This window comes from Phalacrocorax carbo, unplaced genomic scaffold, assembly GCF_963921805.1.
Source record: "Phalacrocorax carbo unplaced genomic scaffold, bPhaCar2.1 SCAFFOLD_63, whole genome shotgun sequence".
NCBI classification, from domain to species: domain Eukaryota; kingdom Metazoa; phylum Chordata; class Aves; order Suliformes; family Phalacrocoracidae; genus Phalacrocorax; species Phalacrocorax carbo.
In genome coordinates, this window is record NW_026990423.1 from 177,541 (window position 1) to 199,626 (window position 22,086).

Consider the following 22,086-nt stretch of genomic DNA (forward strand, 5'->3'; position numbering starts at 1 on the left):
GTTTTTGCGCGGCGGCCCCGATACGGTCCGGTTTTTGCGCGGCGGCCCGTTCCGCGGGCCGCATCCGCTCCGGTTTTTGCGCGGCGGCCCCGATCCGGTCCGATTTTTGCGCGGTGGCCCGGTTCCGCGGGCTGGATCCGGTCCGGTTTTTGCGCGGCGGCCCCGATCCTGTCCGGTTTTTGTGCGGCAGCCCGTTCCGCGGGCCGGAGCCGGTCCGGTTTTTGCACGGCGGCCCCGATCCTGTCCGGTTTTTGCGCGGCGGCCCGTTCCGCGGGCCGGATCCGGTCCGGTTTTTGCGCAGTTGCCCCGAGCCGGTCCGGTTTTTGCGCGGCGGCCCGTTCCGCGGGCCGGATCCGGTCCGCTTTTTGCGCGGCGGCCCCGAGCCTGTCCGGTTTTTGCGCGGCGGCCCGTTCCGCGGGCCAGATCCGGTCCGGTTTTTGCGCGGCGGCCACGATCCGCTCCGGTTTTTGCGCGGCGGCCCGTTCTGCGGGCCGGATCCGGTCCGGTTTTTGCGCGGCGGCCCCGATACGGTCCGATTTTTGCGCGGCGGCCCGTTCCGCGGGCCGGATCCGCTCCGGTTTTTGCGCGGCGGCCCCGATCCACTCCGGTTTTTGCGCGGCGGCCCCTTCCGCGGGCCGGATCCGCTCCGCTTTTTGCGCGGTGGCCCCGATCCGCTCCGGTTTTTGCCCGGCGGCCCGTTCCGTGGGCCGCATCCAGTCCGGTTTTTGCGCCGCGGCCCGTTCCGCGGGCCGGATCCGGTCCGGTTTTTGCGCGGCGGCCCCGATCCTGTCCGGTTTTTGCGCGGCGGCCCGTTCCGCGGGCCGGATCCTCTCCGGTTTTTGCGCGGTGGCCCCGATCTGGTCCGGTTTTTGCGCGGCGGCCCGTTCCGCGGGCCGGATCAGCTCCGGTTTTTGCGCGGCGGCCCCGATCCGCTCCGGTTTTTGTGCGGCAGCCCGTTCCGCGGGCCGGATCCGGTCCGGTTTTTGCACGGCGGCCCCGAGCCGGTCCGGTTTTTGCGCGGCAGCCTGTTCCGCGGGCCGGATCCGCTCCGGTTTTTGCGCGGCGGCCCGTTCCGCGGGCCGGATTCGGTCCGGTTTTTGCGCGGTGGCTCCGATCCGCTCCGGTTTTTGCGCGGCGGCTCGTTCCGCGGGCCGGATCCGCTCCGGTTTTTGCGCGGCGGCCCCGAGCCGCTCCGGTTTTTGCGCGGCGGCCCGTTCCGCGGGCCGGATCCGCTCCGCTTTTTGCGCGGCGGCCCCGATCCGCTCCGGTTTTTCCGCGGCGGCCCGTTCCGCGGGCTGGATCCGGTCCGGTTTTTGCGCGGCGGCCACGATCCGCTCCGGTTTTTGCGCGGCGGCCCGTTCTGCGGGCCGGATCCGCTCCGGTTTTTGCGCGGCGGCCCCGATCCGGTCCGGTTTTTGCGCGGCGGCCTGTTCCGCGGGCCGGATCCGGTCCGCTTTTTGCGCGGCGGCCCCGATCCGCTCCGGTTTTTGCGCGGCGGCCCGTTCCGCGGGCTGGATCCGGTCCGGTTTTTGCGCGGCGGCCCCGATCCGCTCCGGTTTTTGCGCGGCGGCCCGTTCTGCGGGCGGGATCCGGTCCGGTTTTTGCGCGGCGGCCCCGAGCCGGTCCGGTTTTTGCGCGGCGGCCTGTTCCGCGGGCCGGATCCGCTCCGGTTTTTGCGCGGCGGCCCCGATCCGCTCCGGTTTTTGCGCGGCGGCCCCAATCCACTCTGGTTTTTGCCCGGCGGCCCGTTCCGCGGGCCGGATCCGCTCCGGTTTTTGCGCGGCGGCCCCGATCCGCTCCTGTTTTTGTGCCGCGGCCCGTTCCGTGGGCCGGATCCGCTCCGGTTTTTGCGCGGTGGCTCCGATCCGGTCCGGTTTTTGCGCGGTGGCCCGTTCCGCGGGCCGGATCCGCTCCGGTTTTTGCGCGGCGGCCCCGATACGGTCCTGTTTTTGCGCCGCGGCCCGTTCCGCGGGCCGCATCCGCTCCGGTTTTTGCGCGGCGGCCCCGATCCGCTCCGGTTTTTGCGCGGCGGCCCGTTCCGCGGGCCGGATCCGGTCCGGTTTTTGCGCGGCGGCCCCGATCCGGTCCGATTTTTGCGCGGCGGCCCGTTCCGCGGGCCGGATCCGATCCGGTTTTTGCGCGGCGGCCCCGATCCGCTCCGATTTTTGCGCGGCGGCCCGTTCCGCGGGCCGGATCCGCTCCGGTTTTTGCGCGGCAGCCCCGATCCGATCCGGTTTTTGCGCGGTGGCCCGTTCCGTGGGCCGGATCCGCTCCGCTTTTTGCGCGGCGGCCCCGATCCACTCCGGTTTTTGCGCGGCGGCCCGTTCCGTGGGCCGCATCCGCTCCGGTTTTTGCGCGGCTGCCCCGATCCGCTCCGGTTTTTGCGCGGCGGCCCGTTCCGCGGGCCGGATCCGCTCCGGTTTTTACGCAGTGGCTCCGATCCGGTCCGATATTTGCACGGCGGCCCGTTCCGCGGGCCGCATCCGCTCCGGTTTTTGCGCGGCGGCCCCGATCCGGTCCGATTTTTGCGCGGTGGCCCGTTCCGCGGGCCGGATCCGGTCCGGTTTTTGCGCGGCGGCCCCGATCCCGTACGGTTTTTGTGCGGCAGCCCGTTCCGCGGGCCGGAGCCGGTCCGGTTTTTGCACGGCGGCCCCGATCCGCTCCGGTTTTTGCGCGGCGGCCCGTTCCGCGGGCCGGATCCGCTCCGGTTTTTGCGCGGCGGCCCCGATCCACTCCGGTTTTTGCGCGGCGGCCCCTTCCGCGGGCCGGATCCGCTCCGGTTTTTGCGCGGTGGCTCCGATCCGCTCCGGTCTTTGCCCGGCGGCCCGTTCCGTGGGCCGCATCCAGTCCGGTTTTTGCGCCGCGGCCCGTTCCGCGGGCCGGATCCGCTCCGGTTTTTGCGCGGCGGCCCCGATACGGTCCGGTTTTTGCGCGGCAGCCCGTTCCGCGGGCCGGATCCGCTCCGGTTTTTGCGCGGTGGCCCCGATCCCGTACGGTTTTTGCGCGGCGGCCCGTTCCGCGGGCCGGAGCCGGTCCGGTTTTTGCACGGCGGCCCCGATCCGCTCCGGTTTTTGCGCGGCGGCCCGTTCCGCGGGCCGGATCCGCTCCGGTTTTTGCGCGGCGGCCCCGATCCGCTCCGGTTTTTGCGCGGCGGCCCGTTCCGCGGGCCGGATCCGCTCCGGTTTTTGCGCGGTGGCCCCGATCCTGTCCGGTTTTTTGCGCGGCGGCCCGTTCCGCGGGCCGCATCCGCTCCGGTTTTTGCGCGGCAGCCCCGAGCCGGTCCGGTTTTTGTGCCGCGGCCCTTTCCGCGGGCCGGATCCGCTCCGGTTTTTGCGCGGCGGCCCCGAGCCGCTCCGGTTTTTGCGCGGCGGCCCGTTCCGCGGGCCGGATCCGCTCCGCTTTTTGCGCGGCGGCCCCGATCCGCTCCGGTTTTTCCGCGGCGGCCCGTTCCGCGGGCTGGATCCGGTCCGGTTTTTGCGCGGCGGCCACGATCCGCTCCGGTTTTTGCGCGGCGGCCCGTTCTGCGGGCCGGATCCGCTCCGGTTTTTGCGCGGCGGCCCCGATCCGGTCCGGTTTTTGCGCGGCGGCCTGTTCCGCGGGCCGGATCCGGTCCGCTTTTTGCGCGGCGGCCCCGATCCGCTCCGGTTTTTGCGCGGCGGCCCGTTCCGCGGGCTGGATCCGGTCCGGTTTTTGCGCGGCGGCCACGATCCGCTCCGGTTTTTGCGCGGCGGCCCGTTCTGCGGGCGGGATCCGGTCCGGTTTTTGCGCGGCGGCCCCGAGCCGGTCCGGTTTTTGCGCGGCGGCCTGTTCCGCGGGCCGGATCCGCTCCGGTTTTTGCGCGGCGGCCCCGATCCGCTCCGGTTTTTGCGCGGCGGCCCCAATCCACTCTGGTTTTTGCCCGGCGGCCCGTTCCGCGGGCCGGATCCGCTCCGGTTTTTGCGCGGCGGCCCCGATCCGCTCCTGTTTTTGTGCCGCGGCCCGTTCCGTGGGCCGGATCCGCTCCGGTTTTTGCGCGGTGGCTCCGATCCGGTCCGGTTTTTGCGCGGTGGCCCGTTCCGCGGGCCGGATCCGCTCCGGTTTTTGCGCGGCGGCCCCGATACGGTCCTGTTTTTGCGCCGCGGCCCGTTCCGCGGGCCGCATCCGCTCCGGTTTTTGCGCGGCGGCCCCGATCCGCTCCGGTTTTTGCGCGGCGGCCCGTTCCGCGGGCCGGATCCGGTCCGGTTTTTGCGCGGCGGCCCCGATCCGGTCCGATTTTTGCGCGGCGGCCCGTTCCGCGGGCCGGATCCGATCCGGTTTTTGCGCGGCGGCCCCGATCCGCTCCGATTTTTGCGCGGCGGCCCGTTCCGCGGGCCGGATCCGCTCCGGTTTTTGCGCGGCAGCCCCGATCCGATCCGGTTTTTGCGCGGTGGCCCGTTCCGTGGGCCGGATCCGCTCCGCTTTTTGCGCGGCGGCCCCGATCCACTCCGGTTTTTGCGCGGCGGCCCGTTCCGTGGGCCGCATCCGCTCCGGTTTTTGCGCGGCTGCCCCGATCCGCTCCGGTTTTTGCGCGGCGGCCCGTTCCGCGGGCCGGATCCGCTCCGGTTTTTACGCAGTGGCTCCGATCCGGTCCGATATTTGCACGGCGGCCCGTTCCGCGGGCCGCATCCGCTCCGGTTTTTGCGCGGCGGCCCCGATCCGGTCCGATTTTTGCGCGGTGGCCCGTTCCGCGGGCCGGATCCGGTCCGGTTTTTGCGCGGCGGCCCCGATCCCGTACGGTTTTTGTGCGGCAGCCCGTTCCGCGGGCCGGAGCCGGTCCGGTTTTTGCACGGCGGCCCCGATCCGCTCCGGTTTTTGCGCGGCGGCCCGTTCCGCGGGCCGGATCCGCTCCGGTTTTTGCGCGGCGGCCCCGATCCACTCCGGTTTTTGCGCGGCGGCCCCTTCCGCGGGCCGGATCCGCTCCGGTTTTTGCACGGTGGCTCCGATCCGCTCCGGTCTTTGCCCGGCGGCCCGTTCCGTGGGCCGCATCCAGTCCGGTTTTTGCGCCGCGGCCCGTTCCGCGGGCCGGATCCGCTCCGGTTTTTGCGCGGCGGCCCCGATACGGTCCGGTTTTTGCGCGGCAGCCCGTTCCGCGGGCCGGATCCGCTCCGGTTTTTGCGCGGTGGCCCCGATCCCGTACGGTTTTTGCGCGGCGGCCCGTTCCGCGGGCCGGATCCGCTCCGGTTTTTGCGCGGTGGCCCCGATCCGCTCCGGTTTTTGCGCGGCAGCCCGTTCTGCGGGCCGGAGCCGGTCCGGTTTTTGCACGGCGGCCCCGATCCGCTCCGGTTTTTGCGCGGCGGCCCGTTCCGCGGGCCGGATCCGCTCCGGTTTTTGCGCGGCGGCCCCGATCCGCTCCGGTTTTTGCGCGGCGGCCCGTTCCGCGGGCCGGATCCGCTCCGGTTTTTGCGCGGTGGCCCCGATCCGGTCCGGTTTTTGCGCGGCGGCCCGTTCCGCGGGCCGGATCCGCTCCGGTTTTTGCGCGGCAGCCCCGAGCCGGTCCGGTTTTTGTGCCGCGGCCCTTTCCGCGGGCCGGATCCGGTCCGGTTTTTGCGCGGCGGCCCCGATACGGTCCGGTTTTTGCGCGGCGGCCCGTTCCGCGGGCCGGATCCGCTCCGCTTTTTGCGCGGCGGCCCCGATCCGCTCCGGTTTTTCCGCGGCGGCCCGTTCCGCGGGCTGGATCCGGTCCGGTTTTTGCGCGGCGGCCACGATCCGCTCCGGTTTTTGCGCGGCGGCCCGTTCTGCGGGCCGGATCCGGTCCGGTTTTTGCGCGGCGGCCCCGATCCCGTACGGTTTTTGCGCGGCGGCCTGTTCCGCGGGCCGGATCCGCTCCGGTTTTTGCGCGGCGGCCCCGAGCCGGTCCGATTTTTGCGCGGCGGCCCGTTCCGCGGGCCGGAGCCGGTCCGGTTTTTGCGCGGCGGACCCGATCCGCTCCTGTTTTTGTGCGGCGGCCCGTTCCGCGGGCCGCATCCGCTCCGGTTTTTGCGCGGCGGCCCCGATCCGCTCCGGTTTTTGCGCGGCGGCCCGTTCCGCGGGCCGGATCCGGTCCGGTTTTTGCGCGGCAGCCCCGATCCGATCCGGTTTTTGCGCGGTGGCCCGTTCCGCGGGCCGGATCCACTACGCTTTTTGCGCGGCGGCCCCGATCCGCTCCGGTTTTTGCGCGGCGGCCCGTTCCGTGGGCCGCATCCGGTCCGGTTTTTGCGCGGCGGCCCCGATCCACTCTGGTTTTTGCGCGGCGGCCCGTTCCGCGGGCCGGATCCAGTCCGGTTTTTGCGCGGCGGCCCCGATCCGCTCCGGTTTTTGTGCCGCGGCCCGTTCCGCGGGCCGGATCCGGTCCGGTTTTTGCGCGGTGGCTCCGATCCGGTCCGGTTTTTGCGCGGTGGCCCGTTCCGCGGGCCGCATCCAGTCCGGTTTTTGCGCGGCGGCCCCGATTCGGTCCGGTTTTTGCGCCGTGGCCCGTTCCGCGGGCCGGATCCGCTCCGGTTTTTGCGCGGCGGCCCCGAGCCGGTCCGGTTTTTGCGCGGCGGCCCGTTCCGCGGGCCGGATCCGCTCCGGTTTTTGCGCGGCGGGCCCGATCCGCTCCGGTTTTTGCGCGGCGGCCCGTTCCGCGGGCCGGATCCGCTCCGGTTTTTGTGCGGTGGCCCCGATCCGGTCCGGTTTTTGCGCCGCGGCCCGTTCTGCGGGCCGGATCTGCTCCGGTTTTTGCACGGCGGCCCCGATCCGCTCCGGTTTTTGCGCGGCGGCCCGTTCCGCGGGCCGGATCCGCTCCGGTTTTTGCGCGGCGGCCCCGATCCTGTCCGGTTTTTGCGCGGCGGCCCGTTCCGCGGGCCGGATCCGCTCCGGTTTTTGCGCGGCGGCCCCGATCCGCTCCTGTTTTTGCGCGGCGGCCCGTTCCGCGGGCCGGATCCGGTCCGGTTTTTGCGCGGCGGGCCCGATCCGCTCCGGTTTTTGCGCGGTGGCCCGTTCCGCGGGCCGGATCCGCTCCGGTTTTTGCGCGGCGGCCCCGATCCTGTCCGGTTTTTGCGCAGCGGCCCGTTCCGCGGGCCGGATCCGCTCCGGTTTTTGCGCGGCGGCCCCGATCCTGTCCGGTTTTTGCGCCGCGGCCCGTTCTGCGGGCCGGATCTGCTCCGGTTTTTGCGCGGCGGCCCCGATCCGCTCCGGTTTTTGCGCGGCGGCCCGTTCCGCGGGCCGGATCCGCTCCGGTTTTTGCGCGGCGGCCCCGATACGGTCCGGTTTTTGCGCCGCGGCCCGTTCCGCGGGCCGGATCCGCTCCGGTTTTTGCGCGGCGGCCCCGATCCGCTCCGGTTTTTGCGCGGCGGCCCGTTCCGCGGGCCGCATCCGCTCCGGTTTTTGCGCGGCGGGCCCCATCCGCTCCGGTTTTTGCGCGGTGGCCCGTTCCGCGGGCCGGATCCGGTCCGGTTTTTGCGCGGCGGCCCCGAGCCTGTCCGGTTTTTGCGCGGCGGCCCGTTCCGCGGGCCGGATCCGCTCCGGTTTTTGCGCGGCGGCCCCGATCCCGTCCGGTTTTTGCGCGGCGGCCCGTTCCGCGGGCCGGATCCGGTCCGGTTTTTGCGCGGCGGCCCCGATCCTGTCCGGTTTTTGCGCGGCGGCCCGTTCCGCGGGCCGGATCCGCTCCGGTTTTTGCGCGGCGGCCCCGATACGGTCCGGTTTTTGCGCGGCGGCCCGTTCCGCGGGCCGGAGCCGGTCCGGTTTTTGCGCGGCGGCCACGATCCGCTCCGGTTTTTGCGCGGCGGCCCGTTCCGCGGGCCGGATCCGGTCCGGTTTTTGCGCGGCGGGCCCGATCCGCTCCGGTTTTTGCGCGGTGGCCCGTTCCGCGGGCCGGATCCGCTCCGGTTTTTGCGCGGCGGCCCCGAGCCTGTCCGGTTTTTGCGCGGCGGCCCGTTCCGCGGGCCGGATCCGCTCCGGTTTTTGCGCGGTGGCTCCGATCCGGTCCGGTTTTTGCGCGGCGGCCCGTTCCGCGGGCCGGATCCGGTCCGGTTTTTGCGCGGCGGCCCCGATCCTGTCCGGTTTTTGCGCGGCGGCCCGTTCCGCGGGCCGGATCCGCTCCGGTTTTTGCACGGTGGCCCCGATCCTGTCCGGTTTTTGCGCGGCGGCCCGTTCCGCGGGCCGGATCCGCTCCGGTTTTTGCGCGGTGGCTCCGATCCGGTCCGGTTTTTGCGCGGCGGCCCGTTCCGCGGGCTGGATCCGGTCCGGTTTTTGCGCGGCGGCCCCGAGCCTGTCCGGTTTTTGCGCGGCGGCCCGTTCCGCGGGCCGCATCCGCTCCGGTTTTTGCGCGGCGGCCCCGAGCCGGTCCGTTTTTGTGCCGCGGCCCTTTCCGCGGGCCGGATCCGCTCCGGTTTTTGCGCGGCGGCCCGTTCCGCGGGCCGGATCCACTCCGGTTTTTGCGCGGCGGCCCCGATCCTGTCCGGTTTTTGCGCGGCGGCCCGTTCCGCGGGCCGCATCCGCTCCGGTTTTTGCGCGGCGGCCCCGATCCGCTCCGATTTTTGCGCGGCGGCCCGTTCCGCGGGCCGCATCTGCTCCGGTTTTTGCGCGGCGGCCCCGAGCCGGTCCGGTTTTTAGCGCGGCGGCCTGTTCCGGGGTCCGGATCCGGTCCGGTTTTTGCGCGGCAGCCCCGATCCGATCCGGTTTTTGCGCGGTGGCCCGTTCCGCGGGCCGGATCCGCTCCGCTTTTTGCGCGGCGGCCCCGATCCGCTCCGGTTTTTGCGCGGCGGCCCGTTCCGTGGGCCGCATCCGGTCCGGTTTTTGCGCGGCGGCCCGTTCCGCGGGCCGCATCCGGTCCGGTTTTTGCGCGGTGGCCCCGATCCGGTCCGATATTTGCGCGGCGGCCCGTTCCGCGGGCCGCATCCGCTCCGGTTTTTGCACGGCGGCCCCGATCCGCTCCGATTTTTGCGCGGTGGCCCGTTCCGCGGGCCGGATCCGCTCCGGTTTTTGCGCGGCGGCCCCGAGCCGGTCCGATTTTTGCGCGGCGGCCCGTTCCGCGGGCCGGAGCCGGTCCGGTTTTTGCGCGGCGGCCCCGAGCCGGTCCGGTTTTTTGCGCGGCGGCCCGTTCCGCGGGCCGGATCCGGTCCGGTTTTTGCGCGGCGGCCCCGATCCGCTCCGGTTTTTGTGCCGCGGCCCCTTCCGCGGGCCGCATCCGCTCCGGTTTTTGCGCGGTGGCTCCGATCCTGTCCAGTTTTTGCGCGGCGGCCCGTTCCGCGGGCCGCATCCAGTCCGGTTTTTGCGCGGCGGCCCCGATTCGGTCCGGTTTTTGCGCCGTGGCCCGTTCCGCGGGCCGGATCCGCTCCGGTTTTTGCGCGGCGGCCCCGATCCGGTCCGGTTTTTGCGCGGCGGCCCGTTCCGCGGGCCGGATCCGCTCCGGTTTTTGCGCGGAGGGCCAAAGCCGGTCCGGTTTTTGCGCGGCGGCCCGTTCCGCGGGCCGGATCCGCTCCGGTTTTTGTGTGGTGGCCCCGATCCTGTCCGGTTTTTGCGCCGCGGCCCGTTCTGCGGGCCGGATCTGCTCCGGTTTTTGCGCGGCGGCCCCGATCCGCTCCGGTTTTTGCGCGGCGGCCCCTTCCGCGGGCCGGATCCGCTCCGGTTTTTGCGCGGCGGCCCCGAGCCGGTCCGGTTTTTGCGCGGCGGCCCGTTCCGCGGGCCGGATCCGGTCCGGTTTTTGCGCGGCGGCCCCGATCCGCTCCGGTTTTTGCGCGGCGGCCCGTTCCGCGGGCCGGATCCGCTCCGGTTTTTGCGCGGCGGCCCCGAGCCGGTCCGGTTTTTGCGCGGCGGCCCGTTCCGCGGGCCGCATCCGGTCCGGTTTTTGCGCGGCGGCCCCGATCCTGTCCGGTTTTTGCGCGGCGGCCCGTTCCGCGGGCCGGATCCGCTCCGGTTTTTGCGCGGCGGCCCCGATCCGCTCCGGTTTTTGCGCGGCGGCCCGTTCCGCGGGCCGGATCCGCTCCGGGTTTTGCGCGGCAGCCTCGATCCTGTCCGGTTTTTGCGCGGCGGCCCGTTCCGCGGGCCGGATCCGCTCCGGTTTTTGCGCGGCGGCCCCGATCCTGTCCTGTGTTAGCGCGGCGGCCCGTTCCGCGGGCCGGATCCGCTCCGGTTTTTGCGCGGTGGCTCCGATCCGGTCCGGTTTTTGCGCGGCGGCCCGTTCCGCGGGCCGGATCCGCTCCGGTTTTTGCGCGGCGGCCCCGAGCCTGTCCGGTTTTTGCGCGGCGGCCTGTTCCGCGGGCCGGATCCGCTCCGGTTTTTGCGCGGCGGCCCCGAGCCGGTCCGGTTTTTGTGCCGCGGCCCTTTCCGCGGGCCCCGATCCGGTCCGGTTTTTGCGCGGCGGCCCGTTCCGCGGGCCGGATCCGCTCCGGTTTTTGCGCGGTGGCTCCGATCCGCTCCGGTTTTTGCGCGGCGGCCCGTTCCGCGGGCCGCATCCAGTCCGGTTTTTGCGCGGTGGCTCCGATCCGCTCCGGTTTTTGCCCGGCGGCCCGTTCCGTGGGCCGCACCCAGTCCGGTTTTTTGCGCCGCGGCCCGTTCCGCGGGCCGGATCCGGTCCGGTTTTTGCGCGGCGGCCCCGATCCTGTCCGGTTTTTGCGCGGCGGCCCGTTCCGCGGGCCGGATCCGCTCCGGTTTTTGCGCGGTGGCCCCGATCCGCTCCGGTTTTTGCGCGGCGGCCCGTTCCGCGGGCCGGATCCGCTCCGGTTTTTGCGCGGCGGCCCCGATCCGCTCCGGTTTTTGTGCGGCAGCCCGTTCCGCGGGCCGGAGCCGGTCCGGTTTTTGCACGGCGGCCCCGATCCGCTCCGGTTTTTTGCGCGGCGGCCCGTTCCGCGGGCCGGATCCGCTCCGGTTTTTGCGCGGCGGCCCCGATCCGCTCCGGTTTTTGCGCCGCGGCCCGTTCCGCGGGCCGGATCCGGTCCGGTTTTTGCGCGGTGGCCCCGATCCGCTCCGGTTTTTGCGCGGCGGCCCGTTCCGCGGGCCGGATCCGCTCCGGTTTTTGCGCGGCGGCCCCGAGCCTGTCCTTTTTTTGTGCCGCGGGCCTTTCCGCGGGCCGGATCCGGTCCGGTTTTTGCGCGGCGGCCCCGATCCGCTCCGGTTTTTGCGCGGCGGCCCGTTCCGCGGGCCGGATCCGCTCCGCTTTTTGCGCGGTGGCCCTGATCCGCTCCGGTTTTTCCGCGGCGGCCCGTTCCGCGGGCCGCATCCGCTCCGGTTTTTGCGCGGCGGCCCCGATCCGGTCCGATTTTTGCGCGGTGGCCCGTTCCGCGAACCGGATCCGGTCCGGTTTTTGCGCGGCGGCCCCGATCCCGTACGGTTTTTGTGCGGCAGCCCGTTCCGCGGGCCGGAGCCGGTCCGGTTTTTGCACGGCGGCCCCGATCCGCTCCGGTTTTTGCGCGGCGGCCCGTTCCGCGGGCCGGATCCAGTCCGGTTTTTGCGCAGTTGCCCCGAGCCGGTCCGGTTTTTGCGCGGCGGCCCGTTCCGCGGGCCGGATCCGCTCCGCTTTTTGCGCGGCGGCCCCGATCCGCTCCGGTTTTTGCGCGGCGGCCCGTTCCGCGGGCTGGATCCGGTCCGGTTTTTGCGCGGCGGCCACGATCCGCTCCGGTTTTTGCGCGGCGGCCCGTTCTGCGGGCCGGATCCGCTCCGCTTTTTGCGCGGCGGCCCCGATCCGGTCCGGTTTTTGCGCGGCGGCCTGTTCCGCGGGCCGGATCCGCTCCGGTTTTTGCGCGGCGGCCCCGAGCCAGTCTGGTTTTTGCGCGGCGGCCCGTTCCGCGGGCCGGATCCGCTCCGGTTTTTGCGCGGCGGACCCGATCCGCTCCTGTTTTTGTGCCGCGGCCCGTTCCGCGGGCCGCATCCGCTCCGGTTTTTGCGCGGCGGCCCCGATCCGCTCCGGTTTTTGCGCGGCGGCCCGTTCCGCGGGCCGGATCCGCTCCGGTTTTTGCGCGGCGGGCCCGATCCGGTCCGATTTTTGCGCGGCGGCCCGTTCCGCGGGCCGGATCCGTTCCGGTTTTTGCGCGGCAGCCCCGATCCGATCCGGTTTTTGCGCGGTGGCCCGTTCCGCGGGCCGGATCCACTCCGCTTTTTGCGCGGCGGCCCCGATCCGCTCCGGTTTTTGCGCGGCGGCCCGTTCCGCGGGACGGAGCCGCTCCGGTTTTTGCGCGGCGGCCCCGATCCACTCTGGTTTTTGCGCGGCGGCCCGTTCCGCGGGCCGGATCCAGTCCGGTTTTTGCGCGGCGGCCCCGATCCGCTCCGGTTTTTGTGCCGCGGCCCCTTCCGCGGGCCGGATCCGCTCCGGTTTTTGCGCGGCGGCCCCGATCCTGTCCGGTTTTTGCGCCGCGGCCCGTTCTGCGGGCCGGATCTGCTCCGGTTTTTGCGCGGTGGCCCCGATCCGCTCCGGTTTTTGCGCGGCGGCCCGTTCCGCGGGCCGGATCCGCTCCGGTTTTTGCGCGGCGGCCCCGAGCCGGTCCGGTTTTTGCGCGGCGGCCCGTTCCGCGGGCCGGATCCGGTCCGGTTTTTGCGCGGCGGCCCCGATCCGCTCCGGTTTTTGCGCGGCGGCCCGTTCCGCGGGCCGGATCCGCTCCGGTTTTTGCGCGGCGGGCCCGAGCCTGTCCGGTTTTTGCGCGGTGGCCCGTTCCGCGGGCCGGATCCGGTCCGGTTTTTGCGCGGCGGCCCCGAGCCTGTCCGGTTTTTGCGCGGCGGCCCGTTCCGCGGGCCGGATCCGCTCCGGTTTTTGCGCGGCGGCCCCGATCCGCTCCGGTTTTTGCGCGGCGGCCCGTTCCGCGGGCCGGATCCGCTCCGGTTTTTGCGCGGCGGCCCCGATCCTGTCCGGTTTTTGCGCGGCGGCCCGTTCCGCGGGCCGGATCCGCTCCGGTTTTTGCGCGGCGGCCCCGATACGGTCTGGTTTTTGCGCCGCGGCCCGTTCCGCGGGCCGGATCCGCTCCGGTTTTTGCGCGGCGGCCCCGATCCGCTCCGGTTTTTTTGCGGCGGCCCGTTCCGCGGGCCGGATCCGGTCCGGTTTTTGCGCGGCGGGCCCGATCCGCTCCGGTTTTTGCGCGGTGGCCCGTTCCGCGGGCCGGATCCGCTCCGGTTTTTGCGCGGCGGCCCCGATCCACTCTGGTTTTTGCGCGGCGGCCCGTTCCGCGGGCCGGATCCGCTCCGGTTTTTGCGCGGTGGCTCCGATCCGGTCCGGTTTTTGCGCGGCGGCCCGTTCCGCGGGCCGGATCCGCTCCGGTTTTTGCGCGGCGGCCCCGATCCTGTCCGGTTTTTGCGCGGCGGCCCGTTCCGCGGGCCGGATCCGCTCCGGTTTTTGTGCGGCGGCCCCGATCCTGTCCGGTTTTTGCGCGGCGGCCCGTTCCGCGGGCCGGATCCGCTCCGGTTTTTGCGCGGTGGCTCCGATCCGGTCCGGTTTTTGCGCGGCGGCCCGTTCCGCGGGCTGGATCCGGTCCGGTTTTTGCGCGGCGGCCCTGATCCGCTCCGATTTTTGCGCGGCGGCCCGTTCCGCGGGCCGCATCCGCTCCGGTTTTTGCGCGGCGGCCCCGAGCCGGTCCGGTTTTTGTGCCGCGGCCCCTTCCGCAAGCCGGATCCGCTCCGGTTTTTGCGCGGCGGCCCGTTCCGCGGGCCGGATCCACTCCGGTTTTTGCGCGGCGGCCCCGATCCTGTCCGGTTTTTGCGCGGCGGCCCGTTCCGCGGGTCCGGTTTTTAGCGCGGCGGCCCGTTCCGGGGTCCGGATCCGGTCCGGTTTTTGCGCGGCAGCCCCGATCCGATCCGGTTTTTGCGCGGTGGCCCGTTCCGCGGGCCGGATCCGCTCCGCTTTTTGCGCGGCGGCCCCGATCCGCTCCGGTTTTTGCGCGGCGGCCCGTTCCGTGGGCCGCATCCGGTCCGGTTTTTGCGCGGCGGCCCGTTCCGCGGGCCGGATCCGCTCCGGTTTTTGCGCGGTGGCTCCGATCCGGTCCGGTTTTTGCGCGGTGGCCCGTTCCGCGGGCCGGATCCGCTCCGGTTTTTGCGCGGCGGCCCCGATCCGCTCCGGTTTTTGCGCGGCAGCCCGTTCCGCGGGCCGGATCCGCTCCGGTTTTTGCGCGGCGGCCCCGATCCACTCTGGTTTTTGCGCGGCGGCCCGTTCCGCGGGCCGCATCCAGTCCGGTTTTTGCGCGGCGGCCCCGATCCGCTCCGGTTTTTGTGCCGCGGCCCCTTCCGCGGGCCGGATCCGCTCCGGTTTTTGCTCGGTGGCTCCGATCCGGTCCGGTTTTTGCGCGGCGGCCCCTTCCGCGGGCCGCATCCAGTCCGGTTTTTGCGCGGCGGCCCCGATTCGGTCCGGTTTTTGCGCCGTGGCCCGTTCCGCGGGCCGGATCCGCTCCGGTTTTTGCGCGGAGGCCCCGATACGGTCCGGTTTTTGCGCCGCGGCCCGTTCCGCGGGCCGGATCCGCTCCGGTTTTTGCGCGGAGGGCCAAAGCCGGTCCGGTTTTTGCGCGGCGGCCCGTTCCGCGGGCCGGATCCGCTCCGGTTTTTGTGCGGTGGCCCTGATCCTGTCCGGTTTTTGCGCCGCGGCCCGTTCTGCGGGCCGGATCTGCTCCGGTTTTTGCGCGGCGGCCCCGATCCGCTCCGGTTTTTGCGCGGCGGCCCGTTCCGCGGGCCGGATCCGCTCCGGTTTTTGCGCGGCGGCCCCGATCCGCTCCGGTTTTTGCGCGGCGGCCCGTTCCGCGGGCCGGATCCGCTCCGGTTTTTGCGCGGCGGCCCCGATCCGCTCCGGTTTTTGCGCGGCGGCCCGTTCCGCGGACCGGATCCGCTCCGGTTTTTGCGCGGTGGCTCCGATCCGGTCCGGTTTTTGCGCGGCGGCCCGTTCCGCGGGCCGCATCCGGTCCGGTTTTTGCGCGGCGGCCCCGATCCTGTCCGGTTTTTGCGCGGCGGCCCGTTCCGCGGGCCGGATCCGCTCCGGTTTTTGCGCGGCGGCCCCGATCCGCTCCGGTTTTTTTGCGGCGGCCCGTTCCGCGGGCCGGATCCGGTCCGGTTTTTGCGCGGCGGCCCCGAGCCTGTCCGGTTTTTGCGCGGCGGCCCGTTCCGCGGGCCGGATCCGGTCCGGTTTTTGCGCGGCGGCCCCGAGCCTGTCCGGTTTTTGCGCGGCGGCCCGTTCCGCGGGCCGGATCCGCTCCGGTTTTTGCGCGGTGGCTCCGATCTGGTCCGGTTTTTGCGCGGCGGCCCGTTCCGCGGGCCGGATCCGCTCCGGTTTTTGCGCGGCGGCCCCGATCCTGTCCGGTTTTTGCGCGGCGGCCCGTTCCGCGGGCCGGATCCGCTCCGGTTTTTGCGCGGCGGCCCCGAGCCTGTCCGGTTTTTGCGCGGCGGCCCGTTCCGCGGGCCGGATCCGCTCCGGTTTTTGCGCGGTGGCCCCGAGCCGGTCCGGTTTTTGCGCGGCGGCCCGTTCCGCGGGCCGGATCCGCTCCGGTTTTTGCGCGGCGGCCCCGATCCTGTCCGGTTTTTGCGCGGCGGCCCGTTCCGCGGGCCGGATCCGCTCCGGTTTTTGTGCGGCGGCCCCGATCCGCTCCGGTTTTTGCGCGGCGGCCCGTTCCGCGGGCCGGATCCGCTCCGGTTTTTGCGCGGTGGCTCCGATCCGGTCCGGTTTTTGCGCGGCGGCCCGTTCCGCGGGCTGGATCCGGTCCGGTTTTTGCGCGGCGGCCCTGATCCGCTCCGATTTTTGCGCGGCGGCCCGTTCCGCGGGCCGCATCCGCTCCGGTTTTTGCGCGGCGGCCCCGAGCCGGTCCGGTTTTTGTGCCGCGGCCCTTTCCGCGGGCCGGATCCGCTCCGGTTTTTGCGCGGCGGCCCGTTCCGCGGGCCGGATCCACTCCGGTTTTTGCGCGGCGGCCCCGAGCCGGTCCGGTTTTTGCGCGGCGGCCCGTTCCGCGGGTCCGGTTTTTAGCGCGGCGGCCCGTTCCGGGGTCCGGATCCGGTCCGGTTTTTGCGCGGCAGCCCCGATCCGATCCGGTTTTTGCGCGGTGGCCCGTTCCGCGGGCCGGATCCGCTCCGCTTTTTGCGCGGCGGCCCCGATCCGCTCCGGTTTTTGCGCGGCGGCCCGTTCCGTGGGCCGCATCCGGTCCGGTTTTTGCGCGGCGGCCCGTTCCGCGGGCCGGATCCGCTCCGGTTTTTGCGCGGTGGCTCCGATCCGGTCCGGTTTTTGCGCGGTGGCCCGTTCCGCGGGCCGGATCCGCTCCGGTTTTTGCGCGGCGGCCCCGATCCGCTCCGGTTTTTGCGCGGCAGCCCGTTCCGCGGGCCGGATCCGCTCCGGTTTTTGCGCGGCGGCCCCGATCCACTCTGGTTTTTGCGCGGCGGCCCGTTCCGCGGGCCGGATCCGGTCCGGTTTTTGCGCGGCGGCCCCGATCCGCTCCGGTTTTTGTGCCGCGGCCCCTTCCGCGGGCCGGATCCGCTCCGGTTTTTGCGCGGTGGCTCCGATCCGGTCCGGTTTTTGCGCGGCGGCCCGTTCCGCGGGCCGCATCCAGTCCGGTTTTTGCGCGGCGGCCCCGATTCGGTCCGGTTTTTGCGCCGTGGCCCGTTCCGCGGGCCGGATCCGCTCCGGTTTTTGCGCGGCGGCCCCGATACGGTCCGGTTTTTGCACCGCGGCCCGTTCTGCGGGCCGGATCCGCTCCGGTTTTTGCGCGGAGGGCCAAAGCCGGTCCGGTTTTTGCGCGGCGGCCCGTTCCGCGGGCCGGATCCGCTCCGGTTTTTGTGCGGTGGCCCCGATCCTGTCCGGTTTTTGCGCCGCGGCCCGTTCTGCGGGCCGGATCTGCTCCGGTTTTTGCGCGGCGGCCCCGATCCGCTCCGGTTTTTGCGCGGCGGCCCGTTCCGCGGGCCGGATCCGCTCCGGTTTTTGCGCGGCGGCCCCGATCCGCTCCGGTTTTTGCGCGGCGGCCCGTTCCGCGGGCCGGATCCGGTCCGGTTTTTGCGCGGCGGCCCCGATCCGCTCCGGTTTTTGCGCGGCGGCCCGTTCCGCGGGCCGGATCCGCTCCGGTTTTTGCGCGGCGGCCCCGAGCCGGTCCGGTTTTTGCGCGGCGGCCCGTTCCGCGGGCCGCATCCGGTCCGGTTTTTGCGCGGCGGCCTCGATCCTGTCCGGTTTTTGCGCGGCGGCCCGTTCCGCGGGCCGGATCCGCTCCGGTTTTTGCGCGGTGGCTCCGATCCGGTCCGGTTTTTGCGCAGCGGCCCGTTCCGCGGGCTGGATCCGGTCCGGTTTTTGCGCGGCGGCCCCGATACGGTCCGGTTTTTCCGCGGCGGCCCGTTCCGCGGGCCGCATCCGCTCCGGTTTTTGCGCGGCGGCCCCGATCCCGTACGGTTTTTGTGCGGCAGCCCGTTCCGCGGGCCGGAGCCGGTCCGGTTTTTGCACGGCGGCCCCGATCCGCTCCGGTTTTTGCGCGGCGGCCCGTTCCGCGGGCCGGATCCAGTCCGGTTTTTGCGCAGTTGCCCCGAGCCGGTCCGGTTTTTGCGCGGCGGCCCGTTCCGCGGGCCGGATCCGCTCCGCTTTTTGCGCGGCGGCCCCGATCCGCTCCGGTTTTTGCGCGGCGGCCCGTTCCGCGGGCTGGATCCGGTCCGGTTTTTGCGCGGCGGCCACGATCCGCTCCGGTTTTTGCGCGGCGGCCCGTTCTGCGGGCCGGATCCGCTCCGCTTTTTGCGCGGCGGCCCCGATCCGGTCCGGTTTTTGCGCGGCGGCCTGTTCCGCGGGCCGGATCCGCTCCGGTTTTTGCGCGGCGGCCCCGAGCCAGTCTGGTTTTTGCGCGGCGGCCCGTTCCGCGGGCCGGATCCGCTCCGGTTTTTGCGCGGCGGACCCGATCCGCTCCTGTTTTTGTGCCGCGGCCCGTTCCGCGGGCCGCATCCGCTCCGGTTTTTGCGCGGCGGCCCCGATACGGTCCGGTTTTTGCGCGGCGGCCCGTTCCGCGGGCCGGATCCGCTCCGGTTTTTGCGCGGCGGGCCCGATCCGGTCCGATTTTTGCGCGGCGGCCCGTTCCGCGGGCCGGATCCGTTCCGGTTTTTGCGCGGCGGCCCCGATCCGATCCGGTTTTTGCGCGGTGGCCCGTTCCGCGGGCCGGATCCACTCCGCTTTTTGCGCGGCGGCCCCGATCCGCTCCGGTTTTTGCGCGGCGGCCCGTTCCGCGGGACGGAGCCGCTCCGGTTTTTGCGCGGCGGCCCCGATCCACTCTGGTTTTTGCGCGGCGGCCCGTTCCGCGGGCCGGATCCAGTCCGGTTTTTGCGCGGCGGCCCCGATCCGCTCCGGTTTTTGTGCCGCGGCCCCTTCCGCGGGCCGGATCCGCTCCGGTTTTTGCGCGGCGGCCCCGATCCTGTCCGGTTTTTGCGCCGCGGCCCGTTCTGCGGGCCGGATCTGCTCCGGTTTTTGCGCGGTGGCCCCGATCCGCTCCGGTTTTTGCGCGGCGGCCCGTTCCGCGGGCCGGATCCGCTCCGGTTTTTGCGCGGCGGCCCCGATACGGTCCGGTTTTTGCGCGGCGGCCCGTTCCGCGGGCCGGATCCGCTCCGGTTTTTGCGCGGCGGCCCCGATCCGCTCCGGTTTTTGCGCGGCGGCCCGTTCCGCGGGCCGGATCCGCTCCGGTTTTTGCGCGGCGGGCCCGATCCGGTCCGGTTTTTGCGCGGTGGCCCGTTCCACGGGCCGGATCCGCTCCGCTTTTTGCGCGGCGGCCCCGAGCCTGTCCGGTTTTTGCGCGGCGGCCCGTTCCGCGGGCCGGATCCGCTCCGGTTTTTGCGCGGCGGCCCCGATCCGCTCCGGTTTTTGCGCGGCGGCCCGTTCCGCGGGCCGGATCCGCTCCGGTTTTTGCGCGGCGGCCCCGATCCTGTCCGGTTTTTGCGCGGCGGCCCGTTCCGCGGGCCGGATCCGCTCCGGTTTTTGCGCGGCGGCCCCGATACGGTCTGGTTTTTGCGCCGCGGCCCGTTCCGCGGGCCGGATCCGCTCCGGTTTTTGCGCGGCGGCCCCGATCCGCTCCGGTTTTTTTGCGGCGGCCCGTTCCGCGGGCCGGATCCGCTCCGGTTTTTGCGCGGCGGGCCCGATCCGCTCCGGTTTTTGCGCGGTGGCCCGTTCCGCGGGCCGGATCCGCTCCGGTTTTTGCGCGGCGGCCCCGATCCGCTCCGGTTTTTGCGCGGCGGCCCGTTCCGCGGGCCGGATCCGCTCCGGTTTTTGCGCGGTGGCTCCGATCCGGTCCGGTTTTTGCGCGGCGGCCCGTTCCGCGGGCCGGATCCGCTCCGGTTTTTGCGCGGTGGCTCCGATCCGGTCCGGTTTTTGCGCGGCGGCCCGTTCCGCGGGCCGGATCCGCTCCGGTTTTTGTGCGGCGGCCCCGATCCTGTCCGGTTTTTGCGCGGCGGCCCGTTCCGCGGGCCGGATCCGCTCCGGTTTTTGCGCGGTGGCTCCGATCCGGTCCGGTTTTTGCGCGGCGGCCCGTTCCGCGGGCTGGATCCGGTCCGGTTTTTGCGCGGCGGCCCTGATCCGCTCCGATTTTTGCGCGGCGGCCCGTTCCGCGGGCCGCATCCGCTCCGGTTTTTGCGCGGCGGCCCCGAGCCGGTCCGGTTTTTGTGCCGCGGCCCCTTCCGCAAGCCGGATCCGCTCCGGTTTTTGCGCGGCGGCCCGTTCCGCGGGCCGGATCCACTCCGGTTTTTGCGCGGCGGCCCCGATCCTGTCCGGTTTTTGCGCGGCGGCCCGTTCCGCGGGTCCGGTTTTTAGCGCGGCGGCCCGTTCCGGGGTCCGGATCCGGTCCGGTTTTTGCGCGGCAGCCCCGATCCGATCCGGTTTTTGCGCGGTGGCCCGTTCCGCGGGCCGGATCCGCTCCGCTTTTTGCGCGGCGGCCCCGATCCGCTCCGGTTTTTGCGCGGCGGCCCGTTCCGTGGGCCGCATCCGGTCCGGTTTTTGCGCGGCGGCCCGTTCCGCGGGCCGGATCCGCTCCGGTTTTTGCGCGGTGGCTCCGATCCGGTCCGGTTTTTGCGCGGTGGCCCGTTCCGCGGGCCGGATCCGCTCCGGTTTTTGCGCGGCGGCCCCGATCCGCTCCGGTTTTTGCGCGGCAGCCCGTTCCGCGGGCCGGATCCGCTCCGGTTTTTGCGCGGCGGCCCCGATCCACTCTGGTTTTTGCGCGGCGGCCCGTTCCGCGGGCCGGATCCGGTCCGGTTTTTGCGCGGCGGCCCCGATCCGCTCCGGTTTTTGTGCCGCGGCCCGTTCCGCGGGCCGCATCCAGTCCGGTTTTTGCGCGGCGGCCCCGATTCGGTCCGGTTTTTGCGCCGTGGCCCGTTCCGCGGGCCGGATCCGCTCCGGTTTTTGCGCGGAGGCCCCGATACGGTCCGGTTTTTGCGCCGCGGCCCGTTCCGCGGGCCGGATCCGCTCCGGTTTTTGCGCGGAGGGCCAAAGCCGGTCCGGTTTTTGCGCGGCGGCCCGTTCCGCGGGCCGGATCCGCTCCGGTTTTTGTGCGGTGGCCCTGATCCTGTCCGGTTTTTGCGCCGCGGCCCGTTCTGCGGGCCGGATCTGCTCCGGTTTTTGCGCGGCGGCCCCGATCCGCTCCGGTTTTTGCGCGGCGGCCCGTTCCGCGGGCCGGATCCGCTCCGGTTTTTGCGCGGCGGCCCCGATCCGCTCCGGTTTTTGCGCGGCGGCCCGTTCCGCGGGCCGGATCCGCTCCGGTTTTTGCGCGGCGGCCCCGATCCGCTCCGGTTTTTGCGCGGCGGCCCGTTCCGCGGGCCGGATCCGCTCCGGTTTTTGCGCGGTGGCTCCGATCCGGTCCGGTTTTTGCGCGGCGGCCCGTTCCGCGGGCCGCATCCGGTCCGGTTTTTGCGCGGCGGCCCCGATCCTGTCCGGTTTTTGCGCGGCGGCCCGTTCCGCGGGCCGGATCCGCTCCGGTTTTTGCGCGGCGGCCCCGATCCGCTCCGGTTTTTTTGCGGCGGCCCGTTCCGCGGGCCGGATCCGCTCCGGTTTTTGCGCGGCGGCCCCGAGCCTGTCCGGTTTTTGCGCGGCGGCCCGTTCCGCGGGCCGGATCCGGTCCGGTTTTTGCGCGGCGGCCCCGAGCCTGTCCGGTTTTTGCGCGGCGGCCCGTTCCGCGGGCCGGATCCGCTCCGGTTTTTGCGCGGTGGCTCCGATCCGGTCTGGTTTTTGCGCGGCGGCCCGTTCCGCGGGCCGGATCCGCTCCGGTTTTTGCGCGGCGGCCCCGATCCTGTCCGGTTTTTGCGCGGCGGCCCGTTCCGCGGGCCGGATCCGCTCCGGTTTTTGCGCGGCGGCCCCGAGCCTGTCCGGTTTTTGCGCGGCGGCCCGTTCCGCGGGCCGGATCCGCTCCGGTTTTTGCGCGGTGGCTCCGATCCGGTCCGGTTTTTGCGCGGCGGCCCGTTCCGCGGGCCGGATCCGCTCCGGTTTTTGCGCGGCGGCCCCGATCCTGTCCGGTTTTTGCGCGGCGGCCCGTTCCGCGGGCCGGATCCGCTCCGGTTTTTGTGCGGCGGCCCCGATCCTGTCCGGTTTTTGCGCGGCGGCCCGTTCCGCGGGCCGGATCCGGTCCGGTTTTTGCGCGGCGGCCCTGATCCGGTCCGGTTTTTGCGCGGCGGCCCGTTCCGCGGGCCGCATCCGCTCCGGTTTTTGCGCGGCGGCCCCGAGCCGGTCCGGTTTTTGTGCCGCGGCCCTTTCCGCGGGCCGGATCCGCTCCGGTTTTTGCGCGGCGGCCCGTTCCGCGGGCCGGATCCACTCCGGTTTTTGCGCGGCGGCCCCGAGCCGGTCCGGTTTTTGCGCGGCGGCCCGTTCCGCGGGTCCGGTTTTTAGCGCGGCGGCCCGTTCCGGGGTCCGGATCCGGTCCGGTTTTTGCGCGGCAGCCCCGATCCGATCCGGTTTTTGCGCGGTGGCCCGTTCCGCGGGCCGGATCCGCTCCGCTTTTTGCGCGGCGGCCCCGATCCGCTCCGGTTTTTGCGCGGCGGCCCGTTCCGTGGGCCGCATCCGGTCCGGTTTTTGCGCGGCGGCCCGTTCCGCGGGCCGGATCCGCTCCGGTTTTTGCGCGGTGGCTCCGATCCGGTCCGGTTTTTGCGCGGTGGCCCGTTCCGCGGGCCGGATCCGCTCCGGTTTTTGCGCGGCGGCCCCGATCCGCTCCGGTTTTTGCGCGGCAGCCC